The sequence below is a fragment of the Triturus cristatus genome, chromosome 1_1, assembly GCF_964204655.1.
Source record: "Triturus cristatus chromosome 1_1, aTriCri1.1, whole genome shotgun sequence".
Taxonomy (NCBI): domain Eukaryota; kingdom Metazoa; phylum Chordata; class Amphibia; order Caudata; family Salamandridae; genus Triturus; species Triturus cristatus.
This window is the reverse complement of record NC_140579.1, coordinates 76,758,415-76,776,625: the sequence shown is the minus strand read 5'-3', so window position 1 is coordinate 76,776,625 and position 18,211 is coordinate 76,758,415. Positions and strand designations below refer to the sequence as shown.

General features: G+C 48.3%; 1 protein-coding gene across 6 annotated transcripts in view; it reads left to right on the top strand.

The window, feature by feature from the left end:
* Positions 1-18,211, top strand: part of LOC146869487 (RNA helicase MOV-10-like) — a 567,813-nt gene that overhangs the window by 448,619 nt on the left and 100,983 nt on the right. The gene's annotated exons all lie outside the window — the stretch shown is intronic.

Below are 18,211 nucleotides of genomic sequence, written 5' to 3'. Positions count from 1 at the left end.
CTCCAACATATAACATCAGTGGGAGGCAGAATAAGAAACTTCTTCCAGGAGATCAACAAAACACACTACCAATTTACGGTGCTAGCATTTGGACTGAAATCAGCATCAAGAGTCTTCACAAAATGCCTAGCAGCAGTAGCGGCCCACCTAAGAAGGCAAGGGATTCATGTTTACCCATACCTAGATGACTTGTTAGTAAGAGCAAGCTTGTACAATCTTTGCAAAGAGCACATACAGAAAGTCATAGAGACATTGCTCCAACACTGTTTCTCAATACACTGGGAAGCAATCGTCAATAGAACTAGAACAAGTAAAAATATTCTTAGGGGCAGAAATCAACACAATACTAGGAAAGGTATTTCCAAGCACGAAGAGAATATTAGCGATACTGAAGGAGACAAATCTATACCACAAGGGGCAAGCTCTGACAGTAAAGACAGTGGGCATACTGCTAGGGATGATGACTTCATGCATTCATCTAGTCCCAAACATTCGACTACACAGGAATGGATTCAACAGCAATGGTCACAAGCAACAGGGAGTTGGGAGGATCTAGTGGTTGTCACGCAAACAGTTCATCAAGAGATGGCATGGTGGAACAGAAAGAACATAGCACAGTGGAGACTTCTCACACAACCAACTCCAACCGTGACCATTACAACAGAGGCTTCCCAGCTAGGGTGGGGATCGCACATGAACAACCTAAGAGTAAGGGGATGGTGGACACAACAGGATGCAATAAAACACATCAACTTCCTGAAGTTAAAGTCTGTGTTCCTAGCCTTAAAGGCCTTTCAGAAAGAGCTTTACGGGAAGAGGGTGTTAATCCAAATGGACAATACAACCACCATGTTTTACATCAACAAAAAAGGAAGAACACAATGACACTATCAACCTTCGCCCAAGAACTATGGCGATGGGCAATCCCAAGGAAAATAGACTTGCTAGCAATGCATCTTCCAGGGAAGGAACATGTAGAACCAGACAGGCTGAGCAGGCAAGCATCAGCATCCCACAAATGGGAAATTAATCCATTTGAAATCCTAAAGATATTCAAAAAATGGGGAACTCCGCAAATCGACCTATTTGCAACACCCCACAATGCCAGCACTTCGCTTCCATGCAACCGTGCAAACTGTCCCTAGGGAATGCGCTATGGATAGACTGGTCAGGGACATTTGCTTACCCTTTTACCCCGATACCACTGCGACACAGGGTACTCAAAAAATGCAGGATCAGCCACATGACATTAATACTCTTAGCTCCTCAGTGGGCCAGTGAAACCTGGTTCTCCTAGATAATGGAGATGACTCAAGGGGCAATGCATAAGTTCCCCAACAGAAAGGACCTCTTAACAATGCAGAACAGGAAGGGTGCTACACCCAGAACCAGAGAGCCTAAGCCTAGCAGCATGGCTCCTGAGGACTTAGAATTTGCTCACATCAGACTACCAGAGACCACAATGGCAGTACTCCGAGAAGCGAGAGAACCTACAACAAGGAAGTGCTACACAGCCAAATGGAAAAGATTCTCTCAATGGTGCCTTAAAGAAACTTTCAAGAAGGATCACAAGAGAATCAACAGTACTAAAATACTTAACATATTTACTACAGAATAAACTGAGCTACACATCTATAAGGGTACACTAAGCAGCAATCGTAGCGTACACAAGGGGAGAAACAGGGAAGAGTTTTATTCACATCCCAGGTGGTCAAAAGATTCCTAGAAGAAGTAAAAAGAATAGCACCTCCAAGAAAGATGCCACCACCTGCATGAAATCTCAATGTAGTACTAGCTCAAATGATAAAGGCACCATTCGAACCAATCCACAAAGCAACGCAACAAATTCTCACACTAAAACCAGCGTTTTTAATTGCAATTACATCACTACGTAGAGTAAGTGCATTGCAAGCTCTAACACTGCAAGAGCCCTACTTCCAAATACATAATGACCGAATCGTCATGAGAGCTGATCCACAATTTATGCCAAAGGTGGTATCCAAGCAATACAAATACCAAGTTTTTTCCAAAAACAAAAGACACAATCAGAAAGGGCATTACACGCCCTGGACACCAGAAGAGCAGTCATGTACTAAATAGAAAGAACCAAAGAATACAGGAAAACAAAACAATTCTTTGTATCATTCACCAACAGTTTTCTTGGAAGACCAATCACAAAGAATACCATTGCAAGATGGATTACACAAGCCATACAGTTGTGCCACAACCAGGCAGGTCAGACATTACAAGGAGCACTGCACGCTCACTCAACAAGGAAGAAAGGAGCAACAGTAGCTCTTTTTTAGCAAATACGCCTATTCAAGAAATTGGGCAAGCAGCAACATGGTCTACAGTGCACACCTTCACAAAGCACTACTGCATAGATATTCAAAAGAAAAAAGAAGCACAAGTAGGACAAAAGGTCTTACAACATATTTTCACAAACCAACACTCAGCTTGCACCCAACCACCACAAGACTAGAAAACCGCTCCAAAGTCTATGCACAGCATAGTGAATCCAGAAAAGATTCATGCTGCAAAACGTATAGTTTCTTACCTGTCGGTGTAGTTTTGCAGCTTGAAGAATTGTCCGGATTCACTAGCGAACCCACCCTCCTCCGCCAGAAAGATGAGACAAGAGGAAGAAATAAATAAAACAAGAACGAACATTAAAAAAAAATAAAAAAATCCGAAGATGGCGACCGAAGGTGGGAGCTTCGGAGGAAGCACAGAAGGACACTAAATGGTGGTATGTTGACGCCCACCGGCCACGAAAAAAAACACGAAAAAAGAGACCCTACAATTCCGGACCCAGCCACTAGATGCACAGCATAGTAAATCCAGAAAATTCTTCAAGCTGCAAAACTGCACCGACAGGTAAGAAACTATACATTCTCTGCTCTCATAGTAATGGTAGCTGCAAGGGAAGATGACCTTGCAAAGTTCCATCTTGAAAGAAAGAAGGGACAAATAGTAATCGCTTCTGCATGCTTCCGTAACGGGGCATTGACTGCACATATTTGTAGCAAAGCGGATTCAGAGCATTAGCGACCCTTTGTCACTCCATACAAAGTTGTTGGTGATAAGAGTATTTAGGGCACTGCCGCAAGGGTGTTTTCAGACACATGAACAGATTGCTGAGGGTAGATGCTGAAGGACTGAAGTCCGACTGCTGACTCAGTTATGGCTTAAGTATGTGGGTGAATACTTAATATACCTTTGCATAATTTAAGCTGAGGAAATCAATGCAGCTATATATATGTTAGATGTTTGACGACAATATTTAGATACTTCAAGAAGGAACCAGATTAACAGATTTGGGATGTGAGGTGAAATAGGATGGTAGCTAACATGTGCCTTACTCTGCATATTATCTGGTGAGTTGCTTCTAATCATTCTGATGCAGATGATTTGTAGATAAATGCTGCTTAATACATAATCATATGATAGCACATGCTGAGTTAAGGCTCTATTAGAGCATAAATCATTAGAGACAGACTGAGAGACACCTACTACTTCTCTTTTTCTCTGACAAATGTGCGTTTCCTTGTGGGTCTATGATCTTCTACAGGGCAGGACCCCTATAATATTGGGGTGGACACAACGGGGATGAGGAATTAGGGCAAGGGCATAGCAAGCGATTATGTAAAATAAAGGGTCAGTGCAGTCTTTGTGCTTACAGCGCCCAGACTGAATCAGATGCGGAGACTAATTGCTTTTCCATGATTGGCACCTCTGTGTCACAGCCTGATATTTCAATATAAAAATATGGTTCTCTGTTTAACTCGGGGCTAGGATTCCACGTTAAATTTCATTTTGTCGATGGACCCCCAGCAATCTTCCTAGCCTGTCCAGATATAATATTCTTGTTTTTTCTCATCTGAAAAATTGGTAAGCCCCTGTTCAAGAAGTGGTTTGCTAAACATTTACATTATTTAGTCATAGTTCACTCATTAGTTTGTTTCATGAGCTTCTAGAACTGGAAGTGATTAGTTTGTGTTGTCAATGTGAAGCTGTTTCAAAGATCCGTGCCTTAAGCAGCTAGCTTGTTTAGAGGAATCCAATAGTTAAGTAATTCGGGGCCCTTCTCTGGATCTAGCCATGTCCATTGTTGAAGTGGGCTGTGTATGGTGCACAGTAATGTATAGGCAATCCTGGATTCCTTCAGGGATTAGAGGGGAGATGTATGTTGTGGGTAGGGGGAAGTCAGATGAAAGATCTTTAAGGCCTCATTGATGTCTTGCTACTAAGATGAGTCTTACATGAGCACATGAGCAAGACACCAGGCAGGCAATGTTTTGTCAGTCTTTTGGGAAAGCTGATGTCGACTATGGTAGTAGTAAAATTGAGCAGTAACCAAGACTCTGGTAAGTAGAATTCAATATTTTGTTTCAAGAAACTGAAGGATTTTCCTCATCTATTATTTTCTTTTTAAGATAAATAAAATAAGTAGTATTGTGCTTTTTAGGCACATATTAAATGTGTTTTTGCCAGTAAAAGACTGACCAACTGTGAGAAAATGGGTTACTGTCTGAAGGGGGTGAAGCTCTATTTAAGCCGCTACCACAATCCTTGTCAGAGTGAGGCACAAGGAAACCCCAAATTAACCTGTGATCAACTCTCTGCTAGTTTGACACAGATCAGTAAGGCTTAACTTCGAGGCAATGTGGTAAGTATTTGTGCAGTGCTTAAATAGTAATAAAGTGAAAACACTGCACAAAAAATCCCACGCCAATTTAGAGAAATAAAGTACTATTTAATAAAATAAGTCAAGACTAAAGTAACAAAAATACAATTTGTAGAACCATAGATATGCAATCTTAAATATTTGAGTGAAAACTGCGCCAAAAAGCCCAAAGTGCTACTTGCGGCTATCTGGTCGTGTGAGTCCAGGAGAAAGGTACAAGTTCAGGCCAACTGAGATGGAGCGCAAATTAGATACAAGGACCACCTCTTAGTCCAGCTCAAAGGGTAACTTGCAGTTGGGTGGGCTGGGAAGAGCAGGGAAGCATTATGGATGTTTGTTGATTTAGCGCAAAGAGCAGGCCTGGCATCCCGGATGGTCGTCACTGTATTGCGGAGATCTTGTTATCACAAACGGTTGGGCCGGAGGTTCGCTGTGGCATTCCCTGCGAGCAGTGGACGCTGTAGTGCAAAGGGTCAGATTGACAAAACTTCACACTGGCTAGCAGTGCAAACAATGTTTTGGCACCAACATGCCCGACTGAGGCCATACCAAGAGTCCACAACCTGAGGGGCACCTCTTCGGGGTCAGGCGCTTACTTCAGCTGGGTCTGTCAGGTGCTTATTTCAGCTGGGTCTGGGTGCTGGTTCATGTGGTTGGGAGCCTGTTATGTCCTTGTAGCTCTGAACAAGAGGTCAGCAGGCTAGCCCTTGGAGTCAATCTGGGAGTCCTAGGTTCAGGTACAGGACCAATTCCTCTGACCCAGGCAGGAGGGCAACTGGGCAGCAAGGCAGCAGTCTAGCAGACAGGCAGTCACTTCAGCAACACAACAGTCCGGAAGAAATAGCCTGTAGGAGAGCTAACTTAAAGCTTCCTCCCTTGGCGCCGCTCACCCTTTAGGAGAAATTCGCTTCCTTATAGACTTTTCCCCTGGCGTCTTTCAACCTGGCATTATTTACAGATTTCAATTCAATCAAGGTTTATTCGATCTCATCAAGTAGATCATAAAAGATGTACATTACAGAAGATGTCATGATTTAAAAAGAATAACTATATGCAAGACTATTAAATATACATTAAACATTAAAAGCATACCACAGTATAAAACCTTGCTTAGAATCCAACATTATCAGGAATTACAATATTTTGTTAAACTGCTAGTGTGGGGAACAAAAAAAGCCTGGACATTAAGTGCAAATAATGAGAAGCATTGTATCAATTAAAAGAACATACTCTTCCTCTAGGCTAAAGTGCATTTCAAAGCTTATCCAAAGCAATAATGTGGATCATAATCGTTAAATAAACAGCATAACTGTTAAAATAACATACTCTTTCTCTGTGCTAAAATGGAAAGCGACAGACCCAATAACGTGTCATAATCCTTAAGTTGCTGAAGAAAGAAAAAGGCAGCTTTTTATATAGAAAACGTATACCTACGCAGCAGAGACAATAAGAATTTTTTAGTATAAAGCAAACAAGCATTTGCAATGCAATAGGTTTTGCATTTGCGAGAGTTTAAGCTATTAGTATTGTAAATGACAATGCCTTATTATAGTTTTAAAACCCTAAACATAAATAAAAGGCATTGTCATTTACAATGTCAGTAACTCAAGCTCACGTAAATGCGAGACCTATTGCATTGCAAATGCTTGTTTATACTTTGAGTATGTGCACTCCAGATAAGGCTGAAATTGCCTTGGTTGGTAGGAGTTGATGATGACCCATGCGTGCCTGCGCTTTGCTTGGACATCCATGTCAGCCTGATATAACAGAGAGCGCGCTCGCTTTTTAATGCATTGCTTAAAGGCATTTTGACTCAGTTGTAGTGCCCAGAGCTCTCTGGCATTGAAGATGCTGCACCAATCCTCAGAGGTACTTGAAATGGGGTTGTCTTGGACCACCAGATTGAACTTCGTCCCACAGTAGGGCCTCTAAGCTTCCTCTCCTGGTAAGCCGAACTTTGTGGCAGAGATTTAGGAACGCACCTGCCCTGGCCACCCGCTATTTGAGAAGGCCAAATTCCAGCTTGATCTGGGCAGCTGAGGAGGATCTCTGCAGGTGACCAGCTTATTTACGAGCTTGCCATCTCTCCCCAGCAAGATTTTGCGATCATAAGCCAAGGATGGAATGATTTTTGTCCTCATTACCTTAAAGAGCGGGACAAAACTGGCCCACATAAGAGCTACAATTATCTTTAGGTCCTATATCTAAGCCCAGAACTCTCTAGGAGCACTTTGTATGTATGGCCGTAAATGGATTTATATAGTTTGCACCTAGGAACATATTAATGGATGGATGTGCAGGTTGGGGTAGAGAGGAAGAATAAGAGGTACGACTAATTTTAGCTGTCAGTTATTTTTATGTATAATAAACATGCATGCTTCAAAGCTGAGTTTGTTGAGTGCAGTTGCTTATGTCAATCAGTATCCCCTGAGTGCTCCAGGACCAACAGAAAAGGTCTCATATGCCCCTTTATTATTTCCATGCTACCCGGAACCTGTGTGCGAGCACACGCGCAGCTCTCTGCTTTCCATGAAGTCCTAGATATGTGCGCGTGCCAGGAGCTCGCTGCTTTCCTTCCTGCCATGGACCTGTGTGCTTGCCAGGAGCTCGCTGCTTTCCTTGCTGCCATGGACCTGTGTGCGTGCCAGGAGCTTGCTGCTTTCCAGGCTGCCCTGGACCTGTGTGCTTGCCAGGAGCTCGCTGCTTTCCTTGCTGCCATGGACCTGTGTGTGTGCCAGGAGCTTGCTGCTTTCCAGGCTGCCCTGGACCTGTGTGCTTGCCAGGAGCTCGCTGCTTTCCTTGCTGCCCTGGACCTGTGCGCGCGCCAGGAGCTCGCTGCTTTCCTTGCTGCCCTGGACCTGTGTGCGCGCGCCAGGAGCTCGCTGCTTTCCAGGCTGCCCTGGACCTGTGTGCTTGCCAGGAGCTCGCTGCTTTCCTTGCTGCCATGGACCTGTGTGCTTGCCAGGAGCTCGATGCTTTCCTTGCTGCCATGGACCTGTGTGCTTGCCAGGAGCTCGCTGCTTTCCTTGCTGCCCTGGACCTGTGTGCGCGCCAGGAGCTTGCTGCTTTCCAGGCTTCCCTGGACCTGTGTGCTTGCCAGGAGCTCGCTGCTTTCCTTGCTGCCATGGACCTGTGTGCTTGCCAGGAGCTCGCTGCTTTCCTTGCTGCGCTGGACCTGTGTGCGCGCCAGGAGCTTGCTGCTTTCCAGGCTGCCCTGGACCTGTGTGCGCGCCAGGAGCTCGGTGCTTTCCAGGCTGCCCTGGACCTGTGTGCTTGCCAGGAGCTCGCTGCCCTGGACCTGTGTGCGCGCCAGGAGCTTGCTGCTTTCCTTGCTGCCATGGACCTGTGTGCGTGCCAGGAGCTTGCTGCTTTCCTTGCTGCCATGGACCTGTGTGCTTGCCAGGAGCTCGCTGCTTTCCTTGCTGCCCTGGACCTGTGTGCGCGCGCCAGGAGCTCGCTGCTTTCCAGGCTGCCCTGGACCTGTGTGCTTGCCAGGAGCTCGCTGCTTTCCAGGCTGCCCTGGACCTGTGTACTTGCCAGGAGCTCGCTGCTTTCCTTGCTGCCATGGACCTGTGTGCTTGCCAGGAGCTTGCTGCTTTCCTTGCTGCCATGGACCTGTGTGCGTGCCAGGAGCTTGCTGCTTTCCAGGCTGCCCTGGACCTGTGTGCTTGCCAGGAGCTCGCTGCTTTCCTTGCTGCCCTGGACCTGTGTGCGCGCCAGGAGCTTGCTGCTTTCCAGGCTGCCCTGGACCTGTGTGCTTGCCAGGAGCTCGCTGCTTTCCTTGCTGCCCTGGACCTGTGTGCTTGCCAGGAGCTCACTGCTTTCCTTGCTGCCATGGACCTGTGTGCGCGCCAGGAGCTCGCTGCTTTCCTTGCTACCCTGGACCTGTGTGCTTGCCAGGAGCTCGCTGCTTTCCTTGCTGCCATGGACCTGTGTGCGTGCCAGGAGCTCGCTGCTTTCCTTGCTGCCATGGACCTGTGTGCGTGCCAGGAGCTCGCTGCTTTCCTTGCTGCCATGGACCTGTGTGCGCGCCAGGAGCTTGCTGCTTTCCAGGCTGCCCTGGACCTGTGTGCTTGCCAGGAGCTCGCTGCTTTCCTTGCTGCCCTGGACCTGTGTGCGCGCCAGGAGCTTGCTGCTTTCCAGGCTGCCCTGGACCTGTGTGCTTGCCAGGAGCTCGCTGCTTTCCTTGCTGCCCTGGACCTGTGTGCTTGCCAGGAGCTCACTGCTTTCCTTGCTGCCATGGACCTGTGTGCGCGCCAGGAGCTCGCTGCTTTCCTTGCTGCCATGGACCTGTGTGCTTGCCAGGAGCTCGCTGCTTTCCTTGCTGCCATGGACCTGTGTGCGTGCCAGGAGCTTGCTGCTTTCCAGGCTGCCCTGGACCTGAGTACTTGCCAGGAGCTCGCTGCTTTCCTTGCTGCCATGGACCTGTGTGCTTGCCAGGAGCTTGCTGCTTTCCTTGCTGCCATGGACCTGTGTGCGCGCGCCAGGAGCTTGCTGCTTTCCTTGCTGCCATGGACCTGTGTGCTTGCCAGGAGCTCGCTGCTTTCCTTGCTGCCATGGACCTGTGTGCTTGCCAGGAGCTCGCTGCTTTCCTTGCTGCCATGGACCTGTGTGCGTGCCAGGAGCTTGCTGCATTCCAGGCTGCCCTGGACCTGTGTGCTTGCCAGGAGCTCGCTGCTTTCCTTGCTGCCATGGACCTGTGTGCGCGCCAGGAGCTTGCTGCTTTCCTTGCTGCCATGGACCTGTGTGCGTGCCAGGAGCTTGCTGCTTTCCTTGCTGCCATGGACCTGTGTGCTTGCCAGGAGCTCGCCACTTTCCTTGCTGCCCTGGACCTGTGTGTGCGCGCCAGGAGCTCGCTGCTTTCCTTGCTGCCATGGACCTGTGTGCTTGCCAGGAGCTCGCTGCTTTCCTTGCTGCCATGGACCTGTGTGCTTGCCAGGTGCTCGCCGCTTTCCTTGCTGCCCTGGACCTGTGTGTGCGCGCCAGGAGCTTGCTGCTTTCCAGGCTGCCCTGGACCTGAGTACTTGCCAGGAGCTTGCTGCTTTCCTTGCTGCCATGGACCTGTGTGCTTGCCAGGAGCTCGCTGCTTTCCTTGCTGCCCTGGACCTGTGTGTGCGCCAGGAGCTCGCTGCTTTCCTTGCTGCCCTGGACCTGTGTGCGCGCCAGGAGCTCGCTGCTTTCCTTGCTGCCATGGACCTGTGTGCGTGCCAGGAGCTCGCTGCTTTCCTTGCTGCCCTGGACCTGTGTGCTTGCCAGGAGCTCGCTGCTTTCCTTGCTGCCCTGGACCTGTGTGCGCGCCAGGAGCTTGCTGCTTTCCTTGCTGCCATGGACCTGTGTGCGTGCCAGGAGCTTGCTGGTTTCCTTGCTGCCATGGACCTGTGTGCTTGCCAGGAGCTCGCCGCTTTCCTTGCTGCCCTGGACCTGTGCGCGCGCCAGGAGCTCGCTGCTTTCCTTGCTGCCCTGGACCTGTGTGCGCGCCAGGAGCTCGCTGCTTTCCTTGCTGCCATGGACCTGTGTGCGTGCCAGGAGCCTGCTGCTTTCCTTGCTGCCATGGACCTGTGTGCTTGCCAAGAGCTCGCTGCTTTCTTTGCTGCCATGGACCTGTGTGCGCGCGCCAGGAGCTCGCTGCTTTCCTTGCTGCCATGGACCTGTGTGCTTGCCAGGAGCTCGCCACTTTCCTTGCTGCCCTGGACCTGTGTGTGCGCGCCAGGAGCTCGCTGCTTTCCTTGCTGCCATGGACCTGTGTGCTTGTCAGGAGCTCGCCACTTTCCTTGCTGCCCCGGACCTGTGTGTGCGCGCCAGGAGCTCGCTGCTTTCCTTGCTGCCATGGACCTGTGTGCTTGCCAGGAGCTCGCTGCTTTCCTTGCTGCCATGGACCTGTGTGCTTGCCAGGAGCTCGCCGCTTTCCTTGCTGCCCTGGACCTGTGTGTTTGCGCCAGGAGCTTGCTGCTTTCCAGGCTGCCCTGGACCTGTGTACTTGCCAGGAGCTCGCTGCTTTCCTTGCTGCCATGGACCTGTGTGCTTGCCAGGAGCTCGCTGCTTTCCTTGCTGCCCTGGACCTGTGTGCGCGCGCCAGGAGTTTGCTGCTTTCCAGGCTGCCCTGGACCTGTGTGCTTGCCAGGGGCTCGCTGCCATGGACCTGTGTGCTTGCCAGGAGCTCGGTGCTTTCCTTGCTGCCATGGACCTGTGTGCTTGCCAGGAGCTCGCCGCTTTCCTTGCTGCCCTGGACCTATATGCGCGCGCCAGGAGCTCGCTGCTTTCCAGGCTGCCCTGGACCTGTGTGATTGCCAGGAGCTCGCTGCTTTCCTTGCTGCCATGGACCTGTGTGCTTGCCAGGAGCTTGCTGCTTTCCTTGCTGCCCTGGACCTGTGTGCGCGCCAGGAGCTCGCTGCCCTGGACCTGTGTGCGCGCCAGGAGCTCGCTGCTTTCCAGGCTGCCCTGGACCTGTGTGCGCGCCAGGAGCTCGCTGCTTTCCAGGCTGCCCTGGACCTGTGTGCTTGCCACGGGCTCGCTGCTTTCCTTGCTGCCATGGACCTGTGTGCTTGCCAGGAGCTCGCTGCTTTCCTTGCTGCCATGGACCTGTGTGCTTGCCAGGAGCTTGCTGCTTTCCTCGCTGCCATGGACCTGTGTGCTTGCCAGGAGCTCGCCACTTTCCTTGCTGCCCTGGACCTGTGTGTGCGCACCAGGAGCTCGCTGCTTTCCTTGCTGCCATGGACCTGTGTGCTTGTCAGGAGCTCGCCACTTTCCTTGCTGCCCTGGACCTGTGTGTGCACGCCAGGAGCTCGCTGCTTTCCTTGCTGCCATGGACCTGTGTGCTTGCCAGGAGCTCGCTGCTTTCCTTGCTGCCATGGACCTGTGTGCTTGCCAGGAGCTCGCCGCTTTCCTTGCTGCCCTGGACCTGTGTGTTTGCGCCAGGAGCTTGCTGCTTTCCAGGCTGCCCTGGACCTGTGTACTTGCCAGGAGCTCGCTGCTTTCCTTGCTGCCATGGACCTTTGTGCTTGCCAGGAGCTCGCTGCTTTCCTTGCTGCCCTGGACCTGTGTGCGCGCGCCAGGAGTTCGCTGCTTTCCAGGCTGCCCTGGACCTGTGTGCTTGCCAGGGGCTCGCTGCTTTCCTTGCTGCCATGGACCTGTGTGCTTGCCAGGAGCTCGCTGCTTTCCTTGCTGCCATGGACCTGTGTGCTTGCCAGGAGCTCGCCGCTTTCCTTGCTGCCCTGGACCTGTGTGTTTGCGCCAGGAGCTTGCTGCTTTCCAGGCTGCCCTGGACCTGTGTACTTGCCAGGAGCTCGCTGCTTTCCTTGCTGCCATGGACCTGTGTGCTTGCCAGGAGCTCGCTGCTTTCCTTGCTGCCCTGGACCTGTGTGCGCGCGCCAGGAGTTCGCTGCTTTCCAGGCTGCTCTGGACCTGTGTGCTTGCCAGGGGCTCGCTGCTTTCCTTGCTGCCATGGACCTGTGTGCTTGCCAGGAGCTCGCTGCTTTCCTTGCTGCCATGGACCTGTGTGCTTGCCAGGAGCTCGCCGCTTTCCTTGCTGCCCTGGACCTATATGCGCGCGCCAGGAGCTCGCTGCATTCCAGGCTGCCCTGGACCTATGTGTGCTTGCCAGGAGCTCGCTGCTTTCCTTGCTGCCATGGACCTGTGTGCTTGCCAGGAGCTCGCTGCTTTCCTTGCTGCCCTGGACCTGTGTGCGCGCCAGGAGCTCGCTGCCCTGGACCTGTGTGCGCGCCAGGAGCTCGCTGCTTTCCAGGCTGCCCTGGACCTGTGTGCGCGCCAGGAGCTCGCTGCTTTCCAGGCTGCCCTGGACCTGTGTGCTTGCCAGGAGCTCGCTGCTTTCCATGTTGAAGCTGAGCCTGAGTGAATCTTGCTCTGTTGATGCCCATGGGGGAGGGGGTGTGCATGTGTGTGCGTACGGATGTATGGCTTACGCTCAGGCTGTGCCTGTTTCGAGAGAATTTTGCAGTTGGTGATCATGAGTGGAGGGGTGGGGTGACATATGAGAGCGTAAGAGTGTGTGTGTGTTCGTGCGTGTGTGAAAGGAAGAATGTTTTGGCTTTCACTGCCCCTGTCCATCATATATTTTTGTGTATTACAGGTAGGTCAGGTAAAATCATAATTTCAATAAAAGTCAAAAAGACTCAAGGTTTTTTAGCGATTTCCTTCAATACAGAGCAGTATTTAAAGATATAGAGGGCACATGCCAGTGACCCACAGCTACATGCATCCCACCCCCTAGTGCCAGACCCGGATCTAGAGGGTGGGCAAGGTGGGCCAGGTCCACCCAAGGAATACCCTGGTCCACCCAAGGCCATTCAGAACTGAAAAACAAGTGTTTTTCACCCTAATGTTGGGGATCTCCCTTCTTGTTTTTTCAACCATTAACACCATTGACATAGGCTAATGTCAGGCCTGAGAAGAGATGTCAAGTCAGCAGAGTTTATTAGCTGCTATGATGCACAAATGACCAGCAGGGATATCCTGAGAACTGAATTCTGATCTCGGGCTTATTGCATCATATGTTTAAACTTCAATGCTTTGCAAATAAAAAAACTGCCACCGTTTTTTTAAAGCATGACAAGCTGTAAAGTGGCTCTGCATGGCAGCAGACACAACTCTGCTGCTGCACGTGACCAAGAAGGAGCAGGCTGCAGTTTTAAAGGTCCGCAGCTTAAAGATGTGACAAGCAGCCTCCCTTCCCCGAAGCCAGAAGCACTTCAAAAAAAGCAAAGTATGAGGCTCTTTGGTTACTTATTTTGTTAAAAATGTCAAATGCGGACAGATGCCAATACCTAATATATACGATCGATTAAATACGTTGTTGTTTTTTTGGTCTGCACCCACTCACCTTCATGGCTTACCCATGCTTCTTTATGGCCCTCCCAACGAAAAAATGCCAGGGCCGGGCCCGCCAGCAGCTCGGCTACAGGACCGGATAACATTTTTATACAGCGGAATCCGTGCTCTTATTTTGAGATCAAAAGCTGCCGCTGTTGGGGTAACTGCTCCCCTATAGCAGGACTACGTAAAATACGCTGTTCCACATCCGTGAGTGCAACGCTGCAGTATTGAAAGTGAAAATGCTCAGCGCATCAATTACTTGCTGGTTAAGATCTGTGGGCAACTTGCAAATAAGGGGCTAACTTTACCCTTTGGCTTTGTGAAATTGACAAATTACGTGCACTTGAGTTAACAGTATTAAAACACTTGCTTAAGCCCCCCGAATTGCAAATCTGTTGGGGTGAGTCTTGTATAAATGTGATTCTGTTTTATAAGAGACTAGAATGTGGTATTTGACTCCCGCAACCTTGAAGCCTGGAGTTCTATCGGGCATCACCAATTAAACTGTCATTCTTGGCAAACACTTTCTCTAATACCTGAGCGAGGGCCCTAAGCTTCCAATACTGGGTGTGCTAAGAAACCTTGTAACGTCAGTGAGAGGAGCTATATGCAAATAAAACAGTGAGTATACGTAATATAAATCGCCTAAAGTGGAACGGTGAGGAGTGAATGGTGTGCGTAGCAAAATAGATGAACGCTTAGTGGCAACCCAGGCCCCCTGTCAGACTATGAATGTGATGTAAAAATATATGTAAAAGACGGGAAAATCAAAACGGAGAGCCACAATAACTACTCGCATTGATGGAAGGGGTTAACTTTATTTTTGTTGGTTTCTCTGCCACCTTGGAGCTCTTTAAGGATCGATCGTCAGGGTGTACTGCATAGTCCTCTTTCATTTAATGTCAACGCCTCGCCATGGGTAGTAAGCGATATATCGATGAAATTACCATTGGAAGCACTATACACAACTACTCTACAATAAGAAAAAGAATAGTTAAACAATGGTGACACCTGGTGGGTAACGCAGGGCTCTGCAGCCACTGCGTCGCAGGCTCCCCATCCCTTCTGTAGCATGTCACCATATTCTGTTGGGGTGGGAGAGGGTGGGGGGAAATCTTTTTGCATTACTCGCTGTATTGCTCTAACAATACAACACTAACAATTGAAGGTCCTTCACAACGAGTCGCCATTTAAAACTGAGCATTAAAAATAGGAAACTCCTGATTTGATACCGGGCGAAATAAAATCGTATGACAGGGACCTTTTATAAAGTATGCACGAGAAATGGAATTATGTTTCAAAAAAATTGTACTATTCTTACTCCGTTCAGCAATTCTCATATTCAAGGTGGGCGAATAAAATTGAGTCAGCCGTGACGGCATGTCCCTCAACTCAGTCCTACCCTTTATACGCCACGCATTATTACTATCACCATGTCCTTGTCATAGTCATTCGGTCACGAGTTTTAGTCCAGTGTCCACCCCTTAGAAACATGAATAGAAGAAAACACCATGCACAGAAAGATGGAAAAAAACAAGCATTTGAAATTGAATAGGTTTCTAATTTACACAAGACCCAATGCATTGCAAATGGTTGGCAACTTGGCATCACCAACTACGGGAGAGAAGGCGAGCGGAGGGATAGAAGGCACGGACATCGGGAGGGAGGGCGGGGGAAGGAGGAGACGGCACTGACAACGGGAGGGCAGGTGGGGTAGAGAAGGCACAGACAACGGGAAGGAGGGCGGGGGGGAAAAGAAGGCATGGACAACAGGAGGGAGGGTGAAGGGGCGCAGAAGGCACCACAACACTGCCTGCAGTAGGAGAACCTCATTAAAGAAAATAGTGCTGTGAGACTAAAGATGTACCGTGTAACAACCGAAGTAAAGGAGCCTGTTGCCATGGGAGGTGACCAATGAAGAGGAGGTGGTACCAAGGAGGGATTAACAAGCCTGTTGACAAATCAGAAGCCAGCATTTAGGACAGACAATGACACAAGCAAATGGCAAATATGGGTGGAGAGTGGGCAGGGCTTCTATTCGCTACTTCACCACAACAAGTTTTGCAGATCAACGCATGCGCGCTGGCTGTAGGCTCGACCTAAAAAAGACTTGGGCAAGTACACATCCTTGGCATACTCCTTGTTAAATTAATGGAAGCCAGGAGATCCTGGTGAAGGAGTCTAAGGAAAGAGACCAAGCCCTCATTAAAGCCCAGGGACACGCGGGTAGCCGATAATTTGGATCTGTTAATGAACTCAAATGAGCTCAATAGGTCCATAAATGCAGGATAAATAGGGGCACCCTTTGCAGTTTTGTATTTAGCCACAATAAGATGTAGATTGAGGCACTGTTCAATCGTCCCAAGGCCCTCCTGAAACCGCATTGTCATTGAGAGGGGACATTGTTCTCTTTTGCCCAAGAAAGGAGACGATCCAGGATTACTCTACCAATTATCTTAGTTGTAGAATCCAGCAACGTGATCGGGTGGTAACACCTGGGATCATGGGCATTACCCCTTCTAAAAATAGGAACAATAATAGACGTACACCAGGATCGTGGAGCCCGCACCCGACAGACAGAATTAAAAACACCAGTTAGCACAGGAGACCAGAACCCAGGGTCTTCTTTAAACAAATCAAGAGGGACTCCGTCTGGGCCTGGAGCCTTCTTGCATGGACTGTTGTGAATATCTTTGGCAACTTCGTCAACACAAAAAGAAAGGCTACCAAAAAATGTCGCACTGTTCCTCATCGTATAACACATCGTCATTAGTAGAATAAATGGCAGAAAAATAATCTATCAAGGCATCAGCAGTAACATGAGCAGTAACGTTATCTGAGGATAAGTGGTCAGCCAAGGGATAAGGCAGCTCACACCACCTTCCAGAATACCGGAGGATCTTTTTCCTGGCAAGAAACAATAGCCTCCCATTTATCATCCTTAACGGCTGCCTTCCTCTTTACGGATGTCATTCTATCAACATTCTTTGGACAAACTGGGAAGCAGCCTCTTAGTACCCTTAGTTTGGATACAAGCAGCAATCCTTTTCTTTGTGCTTGTCCTATCCTGATGATGACCTGTTAAAGTTTGGAAGGTTGAAACGCAGTCGACATTCATATGGCTGAAAAAGGCTATTTATTTTGCAATGATATTATATTAATATTTTGGACTTTATCTATATTCATGCGCAATATTAAATTACTTGTTTATTTTCACTGCTCTTTTGTTCTTGTCTCATTTTGTACCGTCCACTTGATTCTCATGAGCACTGTGTGTTCACTTTATACATTGAGCACTTTCTTCACCCATATTTGATGCTGCTTCTAACTATGTACAAGTTCTATTGAATACATTTTGATTCTAGATTTTGTTTGGCTATATCTTATTTTTTCTTTCTTCCTTTGTGTTTTAATTAAGTTGTACATACAGTACATGCTTTACAGTATTGTAAAAATAACTAGATTAGATCTTCTAAAAACTGATGCCATTTGGAATATTGTTGCTTGATACAAACTTTCTAAAAGTGGCATTTTCAAAGTTGTAATTTAAAATCGAACTTTGCCACAGGAGGATTTTTCATTACAATTCCAAAGACACCAAATATGACCTGATTACCTGTTTCATTTGAAAGTTACATCTTATGAAATATATTGAGGTAACTCTAATGTCCTGCTATGGGAGGGATAGGCTTTGCAGTAGTGAAAAACCAATGTAAGTTTTTTGCTACCAGGACATGTAAAAGTTAAATGTACATGTCCAACGTCTTAAATACACTGCATCCTGCCCTCTGGGCTGTCTAGGGCCTATCTTAGAGGTGACTTGTATATATTTTTAAAAAATGTTTGGGCGTGGCAAAATATTTATTTTGCGAGGTCGAAATTGCAACTTAAAACTGCACACACAGGTTACAATGGCAGATCTGAGACATGTAAGTAAGTAAAATGGGAGGGTTGAAGGCAAAATGTTAGGGGAAAACCACGCCAATGGTGCAAAGTCTAACATCATCTGTGTGCTGTTCTTATGCCTTGTTGCAACACTGCTCACATGAGGAGAACACTGTTCATCTGAAACACCTTTCTAAAGTCTTTAGAAAAGACCGGCTGATTAACAGAGTGCAGTAATTCTTTTATAGGACATTTGGTTTGCATACGCTAAGAGGAGCTAAACACTTAAAATGCAGACAAACCATGTAAGTTTGTTTCTGATTGCTTCACTTAATGTTATATAATGTTACATAAAGAAGCCGAAATCTTGGAATCTCTCCCTAAATGGTCAAATTTTTTGCTTTGCAACCAACAGTTCACGCTCACACTGCCCTGACTTCGAAATCTGTTCTTTGCCAGTTAAATCTCCTAAGCAAAGTAAAATGACTCCTGGTAGCAGAGGACAAATGTATCCATCTCGAATTGAAGGAGGCAACAACATTCTTGCCAGCCTTCCCTGGTATTCTCGCACTTGCCAAGTCCATAATTAGTTGTTAGAGCCAAGAAATTAGCCTACATTCCACCAATCTTTTACACCTAATGGATCAGATTTCATTCAAGATAGGATCCATCACACTCTGTACTTCATCCCAAACATCACTTCATCCATTCCCGTATTTGGGGGGGCATTGCTCTGACTTTGATACGAGTAGAATTTCTGCCTTATCTTGGTTAAGTTTTAGGTGGTTGCGAGTTAGCCAGTGTTGGACT